General features: G+C 34.6%; 1 long non-coding RNA gene across 1 annotated transcript in view; it reads right to left on the bottom strand.

Annotated features, from left to right (window-relative positions):
- Positions 1–2,522: 2,522 nt before the first annotated feature.
- LOC150100127 (uncharacterized) overlaps positions 2,523–15,707 on the bottom strand; it is a 163,284-nt gene continuing 150,099 nt past the window's right edge. The window contains exon 2 of the long non-coding RNA XR_016549243.1: positions 2,523–2,670. This is a non-coding gene — a long non-coding RNA (uncharacterized LOC150100127). The remainder of the gene's footprint in view (positions 2,671–15,707) is intronic.

Here is a 15,707-nt window from a genome sequence, read left to right as displayed (position 1 = left end):
AGACAATACATTGGCAAAAAACATGCATGGAAAAAATAATGTTTACCAAAAACATCCATTTGGATGATATTTGCCAAAAAAAAGGTGATCTTGAAAAAATGTATTCTAAAGATAAAAGATAATAGATAATACTTCCCAAAATGTATACACAATTATACATAAAAAGATAATTATTGTTGGAGTCACATAAAAAATTATATATATATATATATATAATTTGTTCTGACGCCAGCCTAAATTTTTTCAGGTGAAGAAACAACGGGCGATGAAATTCATCTCCCACCTAAAGACAATCCCAACCATTCACTCATGATGGGATTCGAAACTGCAGCCAGTCGGTTGGAGAGCGAATATGTGAACCACTTGGCCAACCAGGCCGGAAAATTATATGAAATATTAAAGCAATAAAATTAGATAAAAATTAAAATGCACGGATCAATGAATTTATCTTAATGTTTTTCATAATTAGGTTCGAATCCATTCCTTATCATTTTTTTTTTTTTGGGCTTCTTTAATTAGGACGTTAAATTGTCACGTGTTGATGTAGTGTGATACTGTTCCGGGTGATTTCGCTTCTCTATTACGAAAACAGGACTTAAAGTGAACGCTCCTTGAGTTGATATTACATACTGACTAGAGAGAAAAAAAAAAAAAATGAAAGCCAATCCAGTGATCCAGTTAAAGACTTTTCCCTTGCAGTCATCTACACCCGTAACCATTAATAGAGTTTGGAATTTGGCAATCTGTGACGAATTGCGAGGAGAAAGAGTGAGTGAAAGAGGAAGGAGGAGGAGGAAAGGTTTTTAATGGCTAAGATCGGAAAGCAACTTATTACACATCATCTGTGGCCGTGATTTCAATTACGGGAAGTCGACTCGCTTAGCTCTTTGCTACGGAACATGACAAACTCGAACTTAAAAAAAAAAAAAAAAAAAAAAAAAAGAAAGAAAAGAAAAGAAAAAATCTTTCAGGCTTTCTACTCGAAGACATCTGAGCGAAGAGGTGGAAAATCGAATCAGGAACGCTTGAAATCTCCTCCCGAAGTTTCCGGAGGGCTGTTCCAGTATAAATTAAAACAAAAACACAATCGCTCCGCACAGAAAACGTAAATGTAAGGACATATTAAAACAGTAAAGATATTTCGGAAGATTCGCTGTAGAAGGCGAAACCTGGAGAGAGTGAAAGAGAGACTGAGAGAGAGAGAGAGAGAGAGAGAGAGAGAAGAAACAAAGGCAAGCAGCTGAAACTGTCTCTGATCCATTATCTTTAACTACTTAGGCAAGTTTAAAATGGAATCAGTTAGGACGAATTAATTTTTCGTAATGGACCTTCTTTCTATCAACCATCAGCCCAGTAAGTTAAGTAAATAAATATTTGTTTAAATGGAGAACGAAATTAAACATTGGAAAAATCTCTTTTTCTATTAAGGGGGGGGGGGTTTGCGGGGCAGCAAGGGAAAACTTCGAATGCGTGATAATCGACGCACAATTCGGCGCAACGCATAAGGTTTTTTCTGTTCTTCTTATTTCAATTTTCTCCCCCCGAGGAGTGTTTGTTTAATTAGCTAATGCTCCTTCCCGAGTTCGTCGTCTGCTTTCTAAGTTAATTGTTTTTCACCAACTTTTAAAAATTGGGTTGCGTATTCATTATTTAGAATTTAATGTAACAATGCGTTGTGCCGTGGCATTGGCTAACTTCGGTTTTATTGTTTGTTTTCGGGTTTGGTAATTGTCATGAGATGCAAACTCATATTGTTGGAATTTTTTGTTTGTTTCTTTGTTTCTGTTTCATTTTTATGATTCTTTGTATTTTCATTGTTTGTACGTTCGGGTTTTAACTGAATAGGATTCGTTGAACTGTTTCCGAGTTCATTTTAATTAGTAACGTACGTTCGGATCTTTTTTTATTGAATTTTAAAATTCGATAAATTGAATTCTGGTTAGGAATTGATCGTGCTCGTCAATAGCAGACTAAGATGTCATTCGAGAAGTGGAAATAATAATGATAAATAAATAAATAAATAAAAGTTTGCTTAAGAAGTATTCGTGTTTATCTAGATTCAAGATATAGTTGCTAATACACTCTAATTCTGTACTGATGAGCTCTAGTTATGACAAAAGAGCACTCAAAAATAAACTACTAGATTTTGGATGCGTTATAATGTTTCAGAATTTAGTATCAATCTCCTGTCTTCTATTAATTGTATTGTAATGAAGATTGTCATTCAGAACGCAATTTCAGCCTCTTTCCATCTCTCTATTATGAAATAATGACTTTATACCGAAAACATTCCATTTTTTTTTCCCTCTAACGGTTGTTTCACCCTATCGGAGCCCATCAGTCACAACTAAATTCTCCTATCAACAATTCGGTATCTATTTTTTTTTTTATTCTACATTTAAATAATATTTTAGTCAAAAGTTTGTCTTCAAACACGTTGATAGCTAAGAAACAGTCAAATGTCTTATTTTATTGGCTTGATAAATGTTTCGTATGCTATCATCAGGGCTCTTAAGCGACCATTAAGGACCTGGCAGTTCACAAGAGACGTCTACGAGTACACGCGATAAGACCCGAAAGTGAGTATCTGTTCTCATTACATGCCACTGTATAGCTGCATCACGTGACGGTCTGTTTCTTCTATTTAATTCATGACTTTTCCCGGCAATCCTAAAAAAAAAAAAAAAAAAAAAGATATTCAATAGATAAAAAAAAAGCTCCCCCCCCTTTGAAAATAGTCCCCCAATACTTCGGCGTATACAGAGCAATTTTAAAGTTTGGATATAAAGGAATATTGATAAGTCGTAGGCCCTGATTTATATCCATCCTCTCCCAACACAGTCGCAGCTAAAATATTAGTTATCTATCAATATGCCATTTATCAAAATGACAGCAGTAGCCACTCATTTTATTCGATCGCTATTTCTCTCTTTCTTTTATCCCATTGCCTCTCCTCCCCCTCCCCAACTTTGTCTTTTTTTTCGTGCATAATTTCCACCCTCCCTTTTCTAACTTTTCGTTTTCCAGAAACCGATATTTCGCAAGAGAAGTCACTGCAGCTTAAAATCAAAATAAATTTATCTTCCAGTAGGACTTTGCGTCTTGATGAAAAACCATGACAACCGTTTTAAATAAATTCGGTGGCCCAAATAGCAACTGACTTGGTTACGTCGTTTTAGAAAAGGCTAAGAGAGAGAGAGAGGGATAGGGTAGTGAAGGTTTTGGTGGTGGTGGTGGGAAGGGGGGGGAGGAGGAGTAACTGCCGTTTCCTATTCGTAATGGTCTACGGGGTTCTTGGCGATGATAACAAGTCTATTTATTCGTTTTTCTGATGTTACCCGGAAAGTCGATACGAAGAACGAAAATATGATCGCCTATCTGAGATGGCGCATACTGAGAAAGACAGAAGGAGAGAGACGCACGCTTTTTTTTTTTTTTTCTCTCGCAGAAGTTTGTGTAAAAGGAGTTTTTGAAAAGAGTGAGAGAAAGAAAAAAAGAAAAAAAACAGAAGATGCTGTGAGAGAGATTGAATGGGGCGTAGTTTTATAGATGGGGGAAAACCGAAAAAGAGAAGACCCAAAGTGAAAAAGTCACAACTTTACATCACACATACAGTTCGATATTGGTGAAGGTACGGAAGCCGTCATCGGACATTAAAAAAAAAAAAAAAAAAAAAAAAAGGATATTTCAGATTGAACTTTTTAATACCAAATGCTTCGCGTAGTTTGATAATATATTCCGATTACTATAATTCCCGTGAAATTAATGTCTCGTTATTTTAATGAAGGTTATTTTACTCAAATTAACACAACTAAAGTCATGGATCCTCATCGGTAGCTACGTAAAATATTCTCATTGAATTTTGGTAACCATTTAACAACAACTCCATACGAAGCATCAAACTGTCGCTTCTTTTAGTTTTATTTTTTTTTATAAAAGTTATTTTTCCTCAGTTATATATATTTAAAATGTTTACAACTCGAACTTCGTTTCATAACAGACAAACCAACTAGATTAACTTTCGACAGATGGCACTTTGAGTTTTGTTAGCAGTAGATTTTCTGCTTGACTATATCAGTAATAAACAAACTTTCCTTAGTCATACAAAAATCTTAAAAAATTAAAACAAGCTATAACCAGAGGCGTAGCTAGGGGAAGGTGGCGCGGAGGAGACGATCTTCCCCGGGCGGCACTTTGAACCTTTTGGAACTTTTGCAGTTAATTCTAAAATACAGTCTCGAGAACTCAGTTCCAAATATTGTAATGCTACTGTGAATTTTCCTCATAATTGCTGTAAGTTGTGGAGGAGTTTTTCTAAATAAAATACATTAAGAATTACCTACATTACTATGAAATAGACTTCGCCAATGTCATCGACGGTTTTGCTAACAGAAAAGCAAGAAAAATAACATTTTAGAATGTTGAAATTAAAGTTTTACTTCAAAAATAAACATCGTGTTTTAATTTAATTTCCTATACGTCGTTTTGACTTTTTTGTCGTATTTTTGGTGTGTATTGTGAGGGGTGGCAAACTCAGGGACTGCCCCCGGGCGACAAATGCTCTAGCTACACCATTGACTATAACTAGAGCCTCGGCGCGCGCGCCGCATGATATAATCTTGTCTATTGACGTTGTCGAGAATAAAAACATATACTGCATTCTTTGGTGGACGAAAGCATAGCGTTGGTTGCCATAGAAACATGAAAGTGCGACGTCACACTCATCTTGGTCAAACAATGTATTCTGAGTGGAAAGACGTGGTCTCATACTAAAGTGGCAGGATTTTTTTTAATCACACACACACACACACACACACACACACACACACACACACACACACACACACACACACACACACACACACACACACACACACACACACACACACACACACACACACGCTGCACTGATGTGCTATTTTTGTACCTCGTATGTGGGATATATGAGGGCTGTTCAATAAGTAATAAGACTAATTTTACTGTGGCGAAACCACTCATGACAATATTAATTTCTGTGGAATAAAGAAATGTTGGTGTCTGTATTAACAAAAGAGGTTGATAGATGGCGTATACGGGCTGATGTGCCAGAGTGTCACGTGACTAAACGCAAGCTTGTTTCGGCGCGCCTACGAGGCGCGACCAGTCTTTGAAATGGAAGCGTCCTTGGAACAGCGTTATGCGATTAAATTTTGTGTGCGTTTGCAACAATCGGCATCGGACACTTTTAACGTGATACGCGAAGCTTTCCATGATGAAGCAATGTCGGAGGCAAGTGTTTTTCGCTGGCATAAAACTTTTAAGGAAGGAAGGCAAAATGTGGAAGATCTTGAACGTGAGGGAAGACCTTCAACGTCCATCACGGAGACAATGATCAACACAGCAGCGATTATCATCAAGCACGTCAAAAGCAGGCGTCCATTGCTGAAGAATGGCTTCTTATTGCATCAAGATAATGCAAGGCCACATATTGCTGGTTGTGTAGTGGACTTTCTGCAGAAGAACAACACAGATATCCTAACACACCCTCTATACAGTCCTGATCTCGCACCGTGCGATTTCTGGCTGTTTCCTCAGCTCAAGAAACCACTAAGAGGCCGCCATTTCGAAAGCAACAAAGCATGTGTAAAAGCTGCGGAGGCGGTTTTGAAAGAACTCTCAAAAAACGGACTTTCACATGTGTTTAAGAAGTGGACGCAACGTTGGGACAAATGCATCGCGTCTTACGGTAGTTACTTCGAAAAAGACCATGCAAATGATGACGATTAAAGGTAATCTGTTTTCTGTATAAATATAGTCTTATTACTTATTGAACAGCCTCCGTATATTAAATATATATAGTGTTGTATTTATATAACAATGGTATTTGTCTATTGTTGCAGAAGGCAAAATTCCAATTGGTTGTTCGTTCTTTAGTTGTGCACATTATGTTACAATTGAATTCCAACAACGTATCTACCATTCCAATATTTCTTTCTTTCTTTCTTTCTTTCCTTTTATTGGTTATTAGTGAGCTTAGCATCAGATAAATACTGAAATCAATACATAAAATATATAAATATTGGAATAATAGATACAACACATATTGAACCAATAGTTGAAATAGAAATTAAATGTAGTAAGAAGACAAACGGAAGCAACTTGGCAAACGTGGGGTTAGCTCCATACACTATTATTCTCAGAAAACTTTCCTTTTCTACCATAAAGATTTCGTCACCTAATCCCGGATTTTAAGTTATCATCTTAGAGACATTTTTATGCTAATTTTATCCATATACAAATTCTCAGAATTTTATTAAATTAGATTTTTTTTTTTTCATATAATAAGAAAATTACGTGCCCCAGTTTTATTTAATTTTATTTTTATATTTTGCATATAAATTTCCTTAGAAGTTGACTTAGAATTCTATGACTAAGTCTTCCTAGCTTCAGATTTAATGGCGACATAAACGCGAATTGATTGCCTACTACAATCCAAATTATATTCAAAATTATAATCGGGAGAAAATATCAAACTGATTTGAGAGACATCTATCGGAACGTATTCGACTTAATGGTCTTTCCAAATAGAGGAAATGAAAGTTTATGACCAAAGTAAAGAGATCAGAGTTGCTTTAAATGATAACTTAATGGTATTACTGGAAGAGAAGCTACCATTTGACTCTACTTTTTGGCTCTCTCTCTCTCTCTCTTTTGTTTGCCATTCGTAAAATTGTCCGTTTTACGTTTTTCAAAGTTATCCATTTAGTAAATGCAATCAGGGTTCTGAAATACGAAGTACTGGTCACGATATATGGTTAGACGTATCATATGTTGGCATTTTATAGCAATGAGATGAAGAGTACAATTTCAGAGTATCTGGTTAACAACCCCTCTTTCTATAAGTCTGAGTTCAGTTACCTGAAACTAAAATGGATTGCATTTAAAAAAAAAGTAGTTTGATATTAAATTTTTTGTGCATTTGTTTTAAATAAAATTGGTTGACCGGTTAACTTATTCCATCCTATCGATTGGTATTGGATTAAATCGCAGTACCGTTCGCGAGACGTGATTGCACGCGCTCGTATTGATGAAAACGAAATGAACAATCTCCTGCGCATTGTTACGTCACATATTTAACGTGAAATAAACACGATGTCTAGTGCAAATCACGAGATCACTAGCACGCGCTGTCCATTGCTTGTTCATTTCATGTGTAACGAGCATTTATGATTCGCTAAGTTGCGTGAAATGAACAAGCACGTGATTTAATATATAAATATTCCGAATGTTTGAAAATTTTCGGAACCAATGAAAATACACATACTTTTTTTTTTTTTTTTTTTGTTAATTTGTCTGTCTATAGCGGAAAGTATTTTTTATGCTTCCTTATGTCGGAAGTTAAATCCTTCTAGAGCAGAGTACCGATGTTGCTGAAGGAACAGAACAAGAGCCAGATATGATGGACTTATCGGACCGACTTACGAAGTAGAGGATTTTCAGGAAAATGGTTTGTGCGTCTGGTTTTTTTTTTTTTTCCCCCTCTACTCTTTTTGCTTTATATTTTCCGTCGTTCTTTCTATACGTCCAAGTTCATACGCGTTTTTTATATATATATATATATATTTTTTTTTTAAAGGAAGAGAAGTAGGTCATTTCAAAAGCTACATAACTTTCTGAAGATTTCTTGAAAGTCATCAGTGAAAACCATTAGACCAAGTCTTAGTCTGGGCAACCCCCGCTGCAGCACGAGGACAAGAACGCATATGATCCGCATTGTTCCATTTTTAAACCACTTATACAACGCAACGGACTAAATCCGCATTCTAATCCGATCTAGGAATGCTTGATGCTTCGAACACGACGTTCACTCAGTGATAATAGTAATAATATAGCAACAGATTAGCGGAAACAGAAAGAGAACGTTATTTTCTTTATTTTAAAAGCAATAGGTATTTATTTATTTATTACAGAAGTTATCCCTACAGATTTTTCTCATTTGTTGGTTGCGTTAACAATCACTTAAATTGTCTTTTTAATACGTGTTTATTTCACTAAATGATAAACACTCGCAGACGAATCTTGAACTATACATATTCTGCACGCGGTAACCTAGCAACGTTACTTGCAATCGACAATTGTAATTTCTTTGCGCTACAGTTAGTCGTTGATTTCACCGGTAAGCGTATAAAACTAAATGTTGATTTCACTGCTAAGAAAACTAAATATTTTAAAATAAAAATGCCTTCTATTTTTTCTATTTGTTTTGTTTTCTTTTTTTATTTCATTCGCGGACTTATCTAGAAATGCATTTTTTTTTGTGTGTGTGTGTATGTGTGTGTGTGTGTGTGTAGAAATGAAAATCAATAATTGTAATATTCATTTACTTTTCTTTCTTTTTTTTTTGTATGAACAATCGAATTCTGTAGCCTCGAAACCAGCTCGGTTACTGATTATCCAACAATTGAACTTTTGCTAGGTAGTCAGACAAGGAATACATAATCAACAGATTTTTTTTTTTTTCGACTAAAAAACGAGAAATTGATTCGACATTCAAACAATGGTAGTCTGCAAGAAAGAGAGAACGAAGAAACAGCTCTCACACTATTCAATATTATCCCTAGATAGATGACAGAGAGCAGAACCATGCGTCCGTTTTTTTTTTATTATTATTTATTTATTTAAATAAATTATGTTTTTCCTGAGCAGTTGGTATATTTCACACATTCAACAAGGATAGAGCAATTGTCATAAACACAAGTCCCTCTCATATTAACGCAAACCTTAACCTAGAAGTTCGCGTAGGGTAAGGTTTGTCTTAGAGCGCCCTCTGGTTTCTTTTTTTTCTCCCCATGTGTAAATTGCAAATTTTGTTTGTTTGTTTAACATCCCGGTGATAGATGAGCTAGGAGATTCAAGGGATTGCGGCAGTGAGATCGGATTGTTGGCGGAAGCAGGGGAGGGAGAGGAAGGATAGAAGGAGAATGTCGTCCATTTAGAAGTGTTGTTGAAAACTGTTGGTCGATTGTGGTCTGCTGTTGTAAGAATATAGATTTTTAAGCAACTTGGAGAGCAAAGACGGCGATATTTAATATGCCGTAGAGAGAATCAGCCGGAGATCAATCTGTCTCCAAACAAACCTCACCAGCTGGTTGAATAAATGCAATTTTCCAGTGTAGCACTGGCAATGAGTTTGCTTCATTTAGTACCGATGCTTTCAATGACGGAAATACAGCCGGAGATTCCTTAGCTCGAAGGTTGAATTACCAGGACTTGTACAACCATTGGATTTTTCATCAGTGGTCTCCGTTCGCAGCTGCTTTTATAGTTAATATTTAAACCAATAGGACCTCAAACTATTGAAATTAAATAACTATTTTCCCATATTTTTTTGTGGGGGTGGGTGGGAATCCGATTGGTTCCCAAGTATATATTGCTAATGACAATTGGAATTTGGCCACAAACACAGCTGCCCAGGGTTTCCTATTGAACCAAGTGCGCGCGTCCCATTGTACTGTTCGCACCTTTCTCACCAACTCATCGACCTGACTTATTGGATTTGTGGTAATCGTTTTTCCCTTTCTTTTCAAATCGTAACTTGATGGATGGTTGCTGCAATTCCTGCTGCATTCATTACACTTCTTTTGCTACATTAATCACCACAGAAGAAGTCCTTTTTTGGGGGGGCTTTGTCTGTGATGTCTCTTTGTCGGGTCGCTAAGAAAACCTAATCGCTGCCAAAAAAAAAAAAAAAAAAAAGTCAAACTGCTTGACAATGTATGTATAAATTCACCTTTCGATAGATTGACATCAAGGGATGAAGGATGGAGATTAAAAGACAAATGAAGATAGACGGATTAAATAGATATTTGATAAGTGGAATAAACCCAACACTATTCATACTTTAATAATAATGTATACGAAAGTGTTTGTATTGCGCATTTGATGGTGATGACCTCTATTTGGTTGGATAGACTCGGGTTCGATCCCATCTTGCAATCGAAGAATCATTGAATGTCTTTTTTTAAATGAAAGTGACTTAGTTGGTCTTATACGGAAATAGGAAGTTGTCGACCTCCCAGAAACACTGATGTTTCTTGTGTAAAGCAGACAAATCAGCCAAAGAACACATTCAGCTTTCACATCGCAAATCACATCCATCCATTGTTCGTTTAATAACAATGAAACACATATTAACAATGTGCTTCATTGTTAGTGGAAGAAGACGAAATTTTTCAGGGAAATGAAAAAAATGAGTGAATAAATAAATAAATAATAGCAGCAACAATAAATAAATAAAATAATAAAAATAAATAAATAAATAATAATAATAAATAAATAATAACAACAACAACAACAATAAATAAATAAAATAATAAATAAATAATAACAACAACAACAATAAAAAATAAATAATAATAACAACAACACCAATAAATAAATAAAATAATAAATAAATAAATAAATAAAATAAATAATAATAACACAACAATAAATAAATAAAATAATAAAAATAAATAAATAAAATAAATAAATAATAATAATAAATAAATAATAACAACAACAACAATAAATAAATAAAATAATAAATAAATAATAACAACAACAATAAAAAAATAAATAATAATAACAACAACACCAATAAATAAATAAAATAATAAATAAATAAATAAATAAAATAAATAATAATAACACAACAATAAATAAATAAAATAATAAAAATAAATTAATAATAATAATTAATAATTAATAACAACAACAACAATAAATAAATAAAATAATAAATAAATTTTTAAAAAAATAATAAATAACAATAAAATGATAATGTCATTGAATTTCATCAATATGAGCATCAGCGTTACTTCACCGAGATGAGCAACATTATGCGGTGTTTACTGTTCCAATCAGCCGCGATATTTGGATACTATTTACCGGTAAAATGTTCACGAGGCAAAATACTGTAAATGTAGATATAATTAGGAAGTGATAATAAATATCATTAATCGAATGTTTAATTGAATGCAGAGATTTAAAAGATTAAAAAAAATAAACGATATCTCACCATATAATGAGCAACTTTTATTTATATCAGTTATAAAAAAAAAATTGAAGCTGAAACAATCAAAAATGTACTTTTCATTTTTATTCTCGAAAGAAATGAAGCAGACGAGTAGTGTGAGCAGACGATTGACTACAGACAAGAAGCAGACGATCGCTGTGGCACGTTTTTGAAGCGAGAGTGGTTTTCGTATTCGGTATTTGCCATTACGATAAGCAAAAAACAAAAAAAATGAATCTTTTCATCAATGACGTCATCAAATACGTAAATTTGTTACTATGGCAACACCTAACAATAGTGAAAGGTATTATCCGATTTACGTTGTTTCGATATAACGTCTTTAATCAATAGAAGACAGTTGCTTTGTTTTTCTGTTTATATTGTTGATTTTGAATAGAGGGCGCGCTTCATCCTGATGTACTGAAAGTATAAAAATGTCTAATAAGGAGAAGAAGCAAATCACCACTCTTGTAATACATAAAATTTTAAAATAAGAATTCTATGGAAAATATAATTGTAAGGAAAGCAATGAGATCAAAGATGAAAACTGATAGAGCGAACGTCAAAAAAAAAAAAAATGAATAGACGGAACAAAAAATAGCTTGATGGATGTATAACAGACAGGTAAGGATGTTGCGCGTGTTCTGGAAGCAGAGGATCATTAGAATACGCGGAGAGGATAAAACGAAAATAGCACGTGATTATACGAACCCCATTTCGTTGGATAGATAGCGTTTAGTAAACGTTTTTAGGACGAACAAACGAAAGAAATTCGTTTTTCTACAATACGGATTGACGACGTTATTTGTTGTTCGGAAAAGACACGAAAAAAAAAAAAGACTCAATTTTGTGTCGCCTTTACTGCATAAGCAGGCGGCAGTCATTTCTGGCTTTAGTCGGTGAAAATGATGGACTGCTAAGCCAGGCAAAAGAATCCTGTTCAGCGCGCCACCTGGGATCCTAAAGGCGAACGAAGTACTGAGAAATAGTAATGATCGATCTGTATGCAGTTATCACTGGGAGATTGCGATAACATTTATGTGGTCAGTGAGACTCTCTCCTCGGCCTTAAGGTGTTATGAAAGGCGACCATTCAACGTCTTTTGCAGGAAGGATATGACACAACTAATAGAAGTGTTGCCCCGCCGAGTTTGATAAAAGTCCATTCAACCATCTCAAGTAGCGAAATATGTGTCGGTAACGTAGCAAAAGAGCTGCAAGATTTCTTAAGGTTCGTCTCACTCAAGATGGATGGATATATCCTGGGAAATACCATGCGAACGTCAACGATGCTGTAGTAACTTGTCGGTTTGGTTGCTAGGAAACGACGACATCGTTCCTAGCAAGAATGCGTAGAAAGGAAATGAGATAAAAACTCACTCATAGAAAAAAAACATGTTCGGTTGCTATGATACGAATGAAATGCCAATGGAAATTCGTTGCTATGATACTGATTGTTATGACAATTTCACAAATGCTATTGTTGATGTGATAATGGTAATTGGTTGGTGTGGAAAATTGACAAATGTTCATTGTTGGTTGATGACGTGATAATGATATTTGGTTACTATGACAAATATCAAATGTTATTGTTGATTGGTAGGCTTATGGTCTGGTAGCTTTGACAACGCTGTTGCTAATCGAATGATGTAATAGTGACAATTGATTGCTACGATACGGACTCATCTATCACTGCAATTGTTACGGCAAAGACTCACCATCCCAATCCCCTTCATCTTCAACTTTATCGTCATCTTCTTCATATGGATATTCGATTCTATCTTAAATAATGTGATGATCTGTATTTATTTCAGTTTGCACGAGTCATTTAAAATATACGAAACATGCTTTCTTTATTTAAATAATATTTTATACTTCTTGGGTAGTATGGCGGGCGAGATGATTTTCATCTGCCGATGTGACTTCATCATCACTTTGATTATGATTACTGCAATGGTCTCTACAGAAGGTTAGTCAGTTCTTCTATCCTCCGGATCATCTTGAAACTGTTCTATGATGAGGCCAAAAGTGAAGTTAGTTATTATGCTAAGATATTACTACAATTCAACCAGCTTCATTCGAGAGAAATGGTTCTCTTTCGATCTCTTTCTTCATAATAGTATTACATTGATTTATAAGATTAACGTCTTGTCTTCCTGTATTTTACGATCTGAACTTACCAACAGTGAACTCTAAGCATCTTCTTTTCTTTGGGACTATTTAACCATCCACCAAAGGCATCGATATTTATTGGCAACAATATAATAAAACCATTCCCTTTGTTGCTATGGGCTGTGTTGTAGGATGAAAAAAAAATCCGGATAACAATAAAAGCGACTCAATGATAAATCACGCGCAGGTGACAGGAAACAGTGTTAAGATTGGCAAACTAAGCACTGTGTTAGTTTCTATGGTGTCAACTGGATGTTTTTTTTTTTTTTTTTTTTTTTTTTTTTTTTTTTTTTTTTTGACATCATTGTTGAATTTTAGTGACTCCCCCCAAAATATAATTCTAGCATTTGGGAAGAAAAATCAAAAATAAATAAGTCAAATAAAAAATCCACGTTAGATTCTGGGTTAACATCTTTCGATTGGACACAAGTCTTTCAAATCGTATATCTTGACAAGTTTGTTGCGAATTAGGTGAAATAATTCAACGATAATTTGAAAAATTTTCATTGATCCAAGTTTCTGTTATCCACTTCAAGTGAAAATGGATCTCCTCTGTAATTTCTAAAAATGAATTCTACATTTCAAGGACCCGCAAGGATCCTTGAGCATCTCTAAAACGTAAACAATATCATTAAATTGCAGATTTTTCCTACTGATTGTGGACTTCCCATGTAAAAACAAATAACGATCTTTTAGACTAGATTTGTTCATAGCTATTTTATTTGGATTGATTTATTTGGATGAGCGGCAAAAAACGGAAGGATTAGATGGCAGTTCGCCGGTGATTTTCATATTCATCTTTATTATCTTCGTCATGATTATTACCTTACATTCATCTTCATCTCCAACCTCTTCATCATCATCTACAACTTCTTCGTCATCTTCTTCTTCAACTTCGTCATCATCTTAATCTTCATTTTCAACTTCATCATCCTCATCGTCTTCTACTTCTTCAACTTCATCCTCATCGTCTTCTACTTCTTCAACTTCATCCTCATCGTCTTCCACTTCTTCAACTTTATCATCATCATCATCATCTTCTGTGATGAGCTAATTCAGCCTCGTTTAAATCCAGCGCTTTACAACCGAAAGTCTGGCTTGCTTTCTGTCCAGGACAGAACGGAAGCATTCCTGAAACCACAGAGACAACGGAGTCAAAGAAAACAGTCGGCCACCCAGGGAATTATCCTTAATAGCATGCTACTAACTTTATTAGTTGCCAGTCGATGTCATTCTCCTGTAATGATTTCATTTATTAGCCTCCTAATTGGTCCAAGAATGAGTTTTGGCCTTACGTATTATGGATAGTTTATTTATTTATTTATTTATTTTTTTTTTCGTACCATATAATTTAGTATTGTTTAGTGTCATTAAAATCGTGCCATAGGAAAAAAATAGAGGATACACTGGATGAAATGCAATATTTTACACAAATATTTCGAAAAGTCTTTGATCGAGTTCCTAGACATTTAATATGGCAAATATTAATGAAAAATAAGATACGAAATAATTTAATAGCGGCCATACAAAGCCTCTATAAAAGCAATAAAATCATGTAAGAATAAGAGGTAGATCAAAGGAATTTGAAACAAATGTAGGAGTGAGGTAAGGTTGTATCGTCAGTCCTTTTCTTTTCATTATAGTAATGGATGAAATTTTAAAGGCATGCTAAACAAAAACAAAAAAAGTTCCACCTAGGATACAGGAAACTGAAAGAAATCAAGATTTCACTCATGGCTTTTACGGATGATGTAGTAGTGATTCTAACAAATACAGCCGAAGATATGAACATAAATATAAATAAAACTAAAACAATGATCCTATCTAGAAACCAATCAAAACACGTAATAAAAATAGAGAACCATCAACTGGAACAAGTTCACTCCTTTAAATACTTGGGATCATATGGACAAAGAAGATGGTAGTCTAGACACAGAAATTAATAACAGGATAAGTGCGGGAAGAAATTTATTCTATGCAATGAAAGGCCCTTTTCTAGATAAGGAAGAAGTTACCCAGAATACCAAAATGGCAGTGTACCGTTCAATGTTTGTACCAACATTAATATACAGTGGCGAGTCTTGGTGTTTAACAACAGGAAACTCAAATGAATAAATACAAACAATCGAAATGAAATATCTTAGGAAAGTGGCGCGAAAAAAACAAGATTAGACCGAATAAGAAATCAGACTATAGGAGAACAATCTTACATTCATCATACGTCATCATTAAATTCATCTTCATCTCCATCATCACTTCTTCAACTTCATCATCATCTTCATTTTCAACGTCATCATCTTCATCGCCTCCTTCTTCTTCTTCTTCTTCTTCTTCTGTGATGAGCTAACTCAGCTTCTTTTAAATCCAGCCGGATTAAATTTTATTAAAATCTGTCCGGCTGGAGTCGAGTTTATTATATGCATACTAAAGTATCTCAGAGGGAGTGTGTATTTTCAGAAATGCACTTACAAAGATAGTTCCTTCTTTTGGTGCCATGTGCT

Source organism: Typopeltis vanoorti, chromosome 13, assembly GCF_054136105.1.
Source record: "Typopeltis vanoorti isolate ZY-2024b chromosome 13, IOZ_Tvanoo_1.0, whole genome shotgun sequence".
NCBI lineage: Eukaryota > Metazoa > Arthropoda > Arachnida > Uropygi > Thelyphonidae > Typopeltis > Typopeltis vanoorti.
The sequence above is the reverse complement of the archived record's forward strand: the minus strand, read 5'-3'. Positions and strand labels throughout refer to the sequence as shown.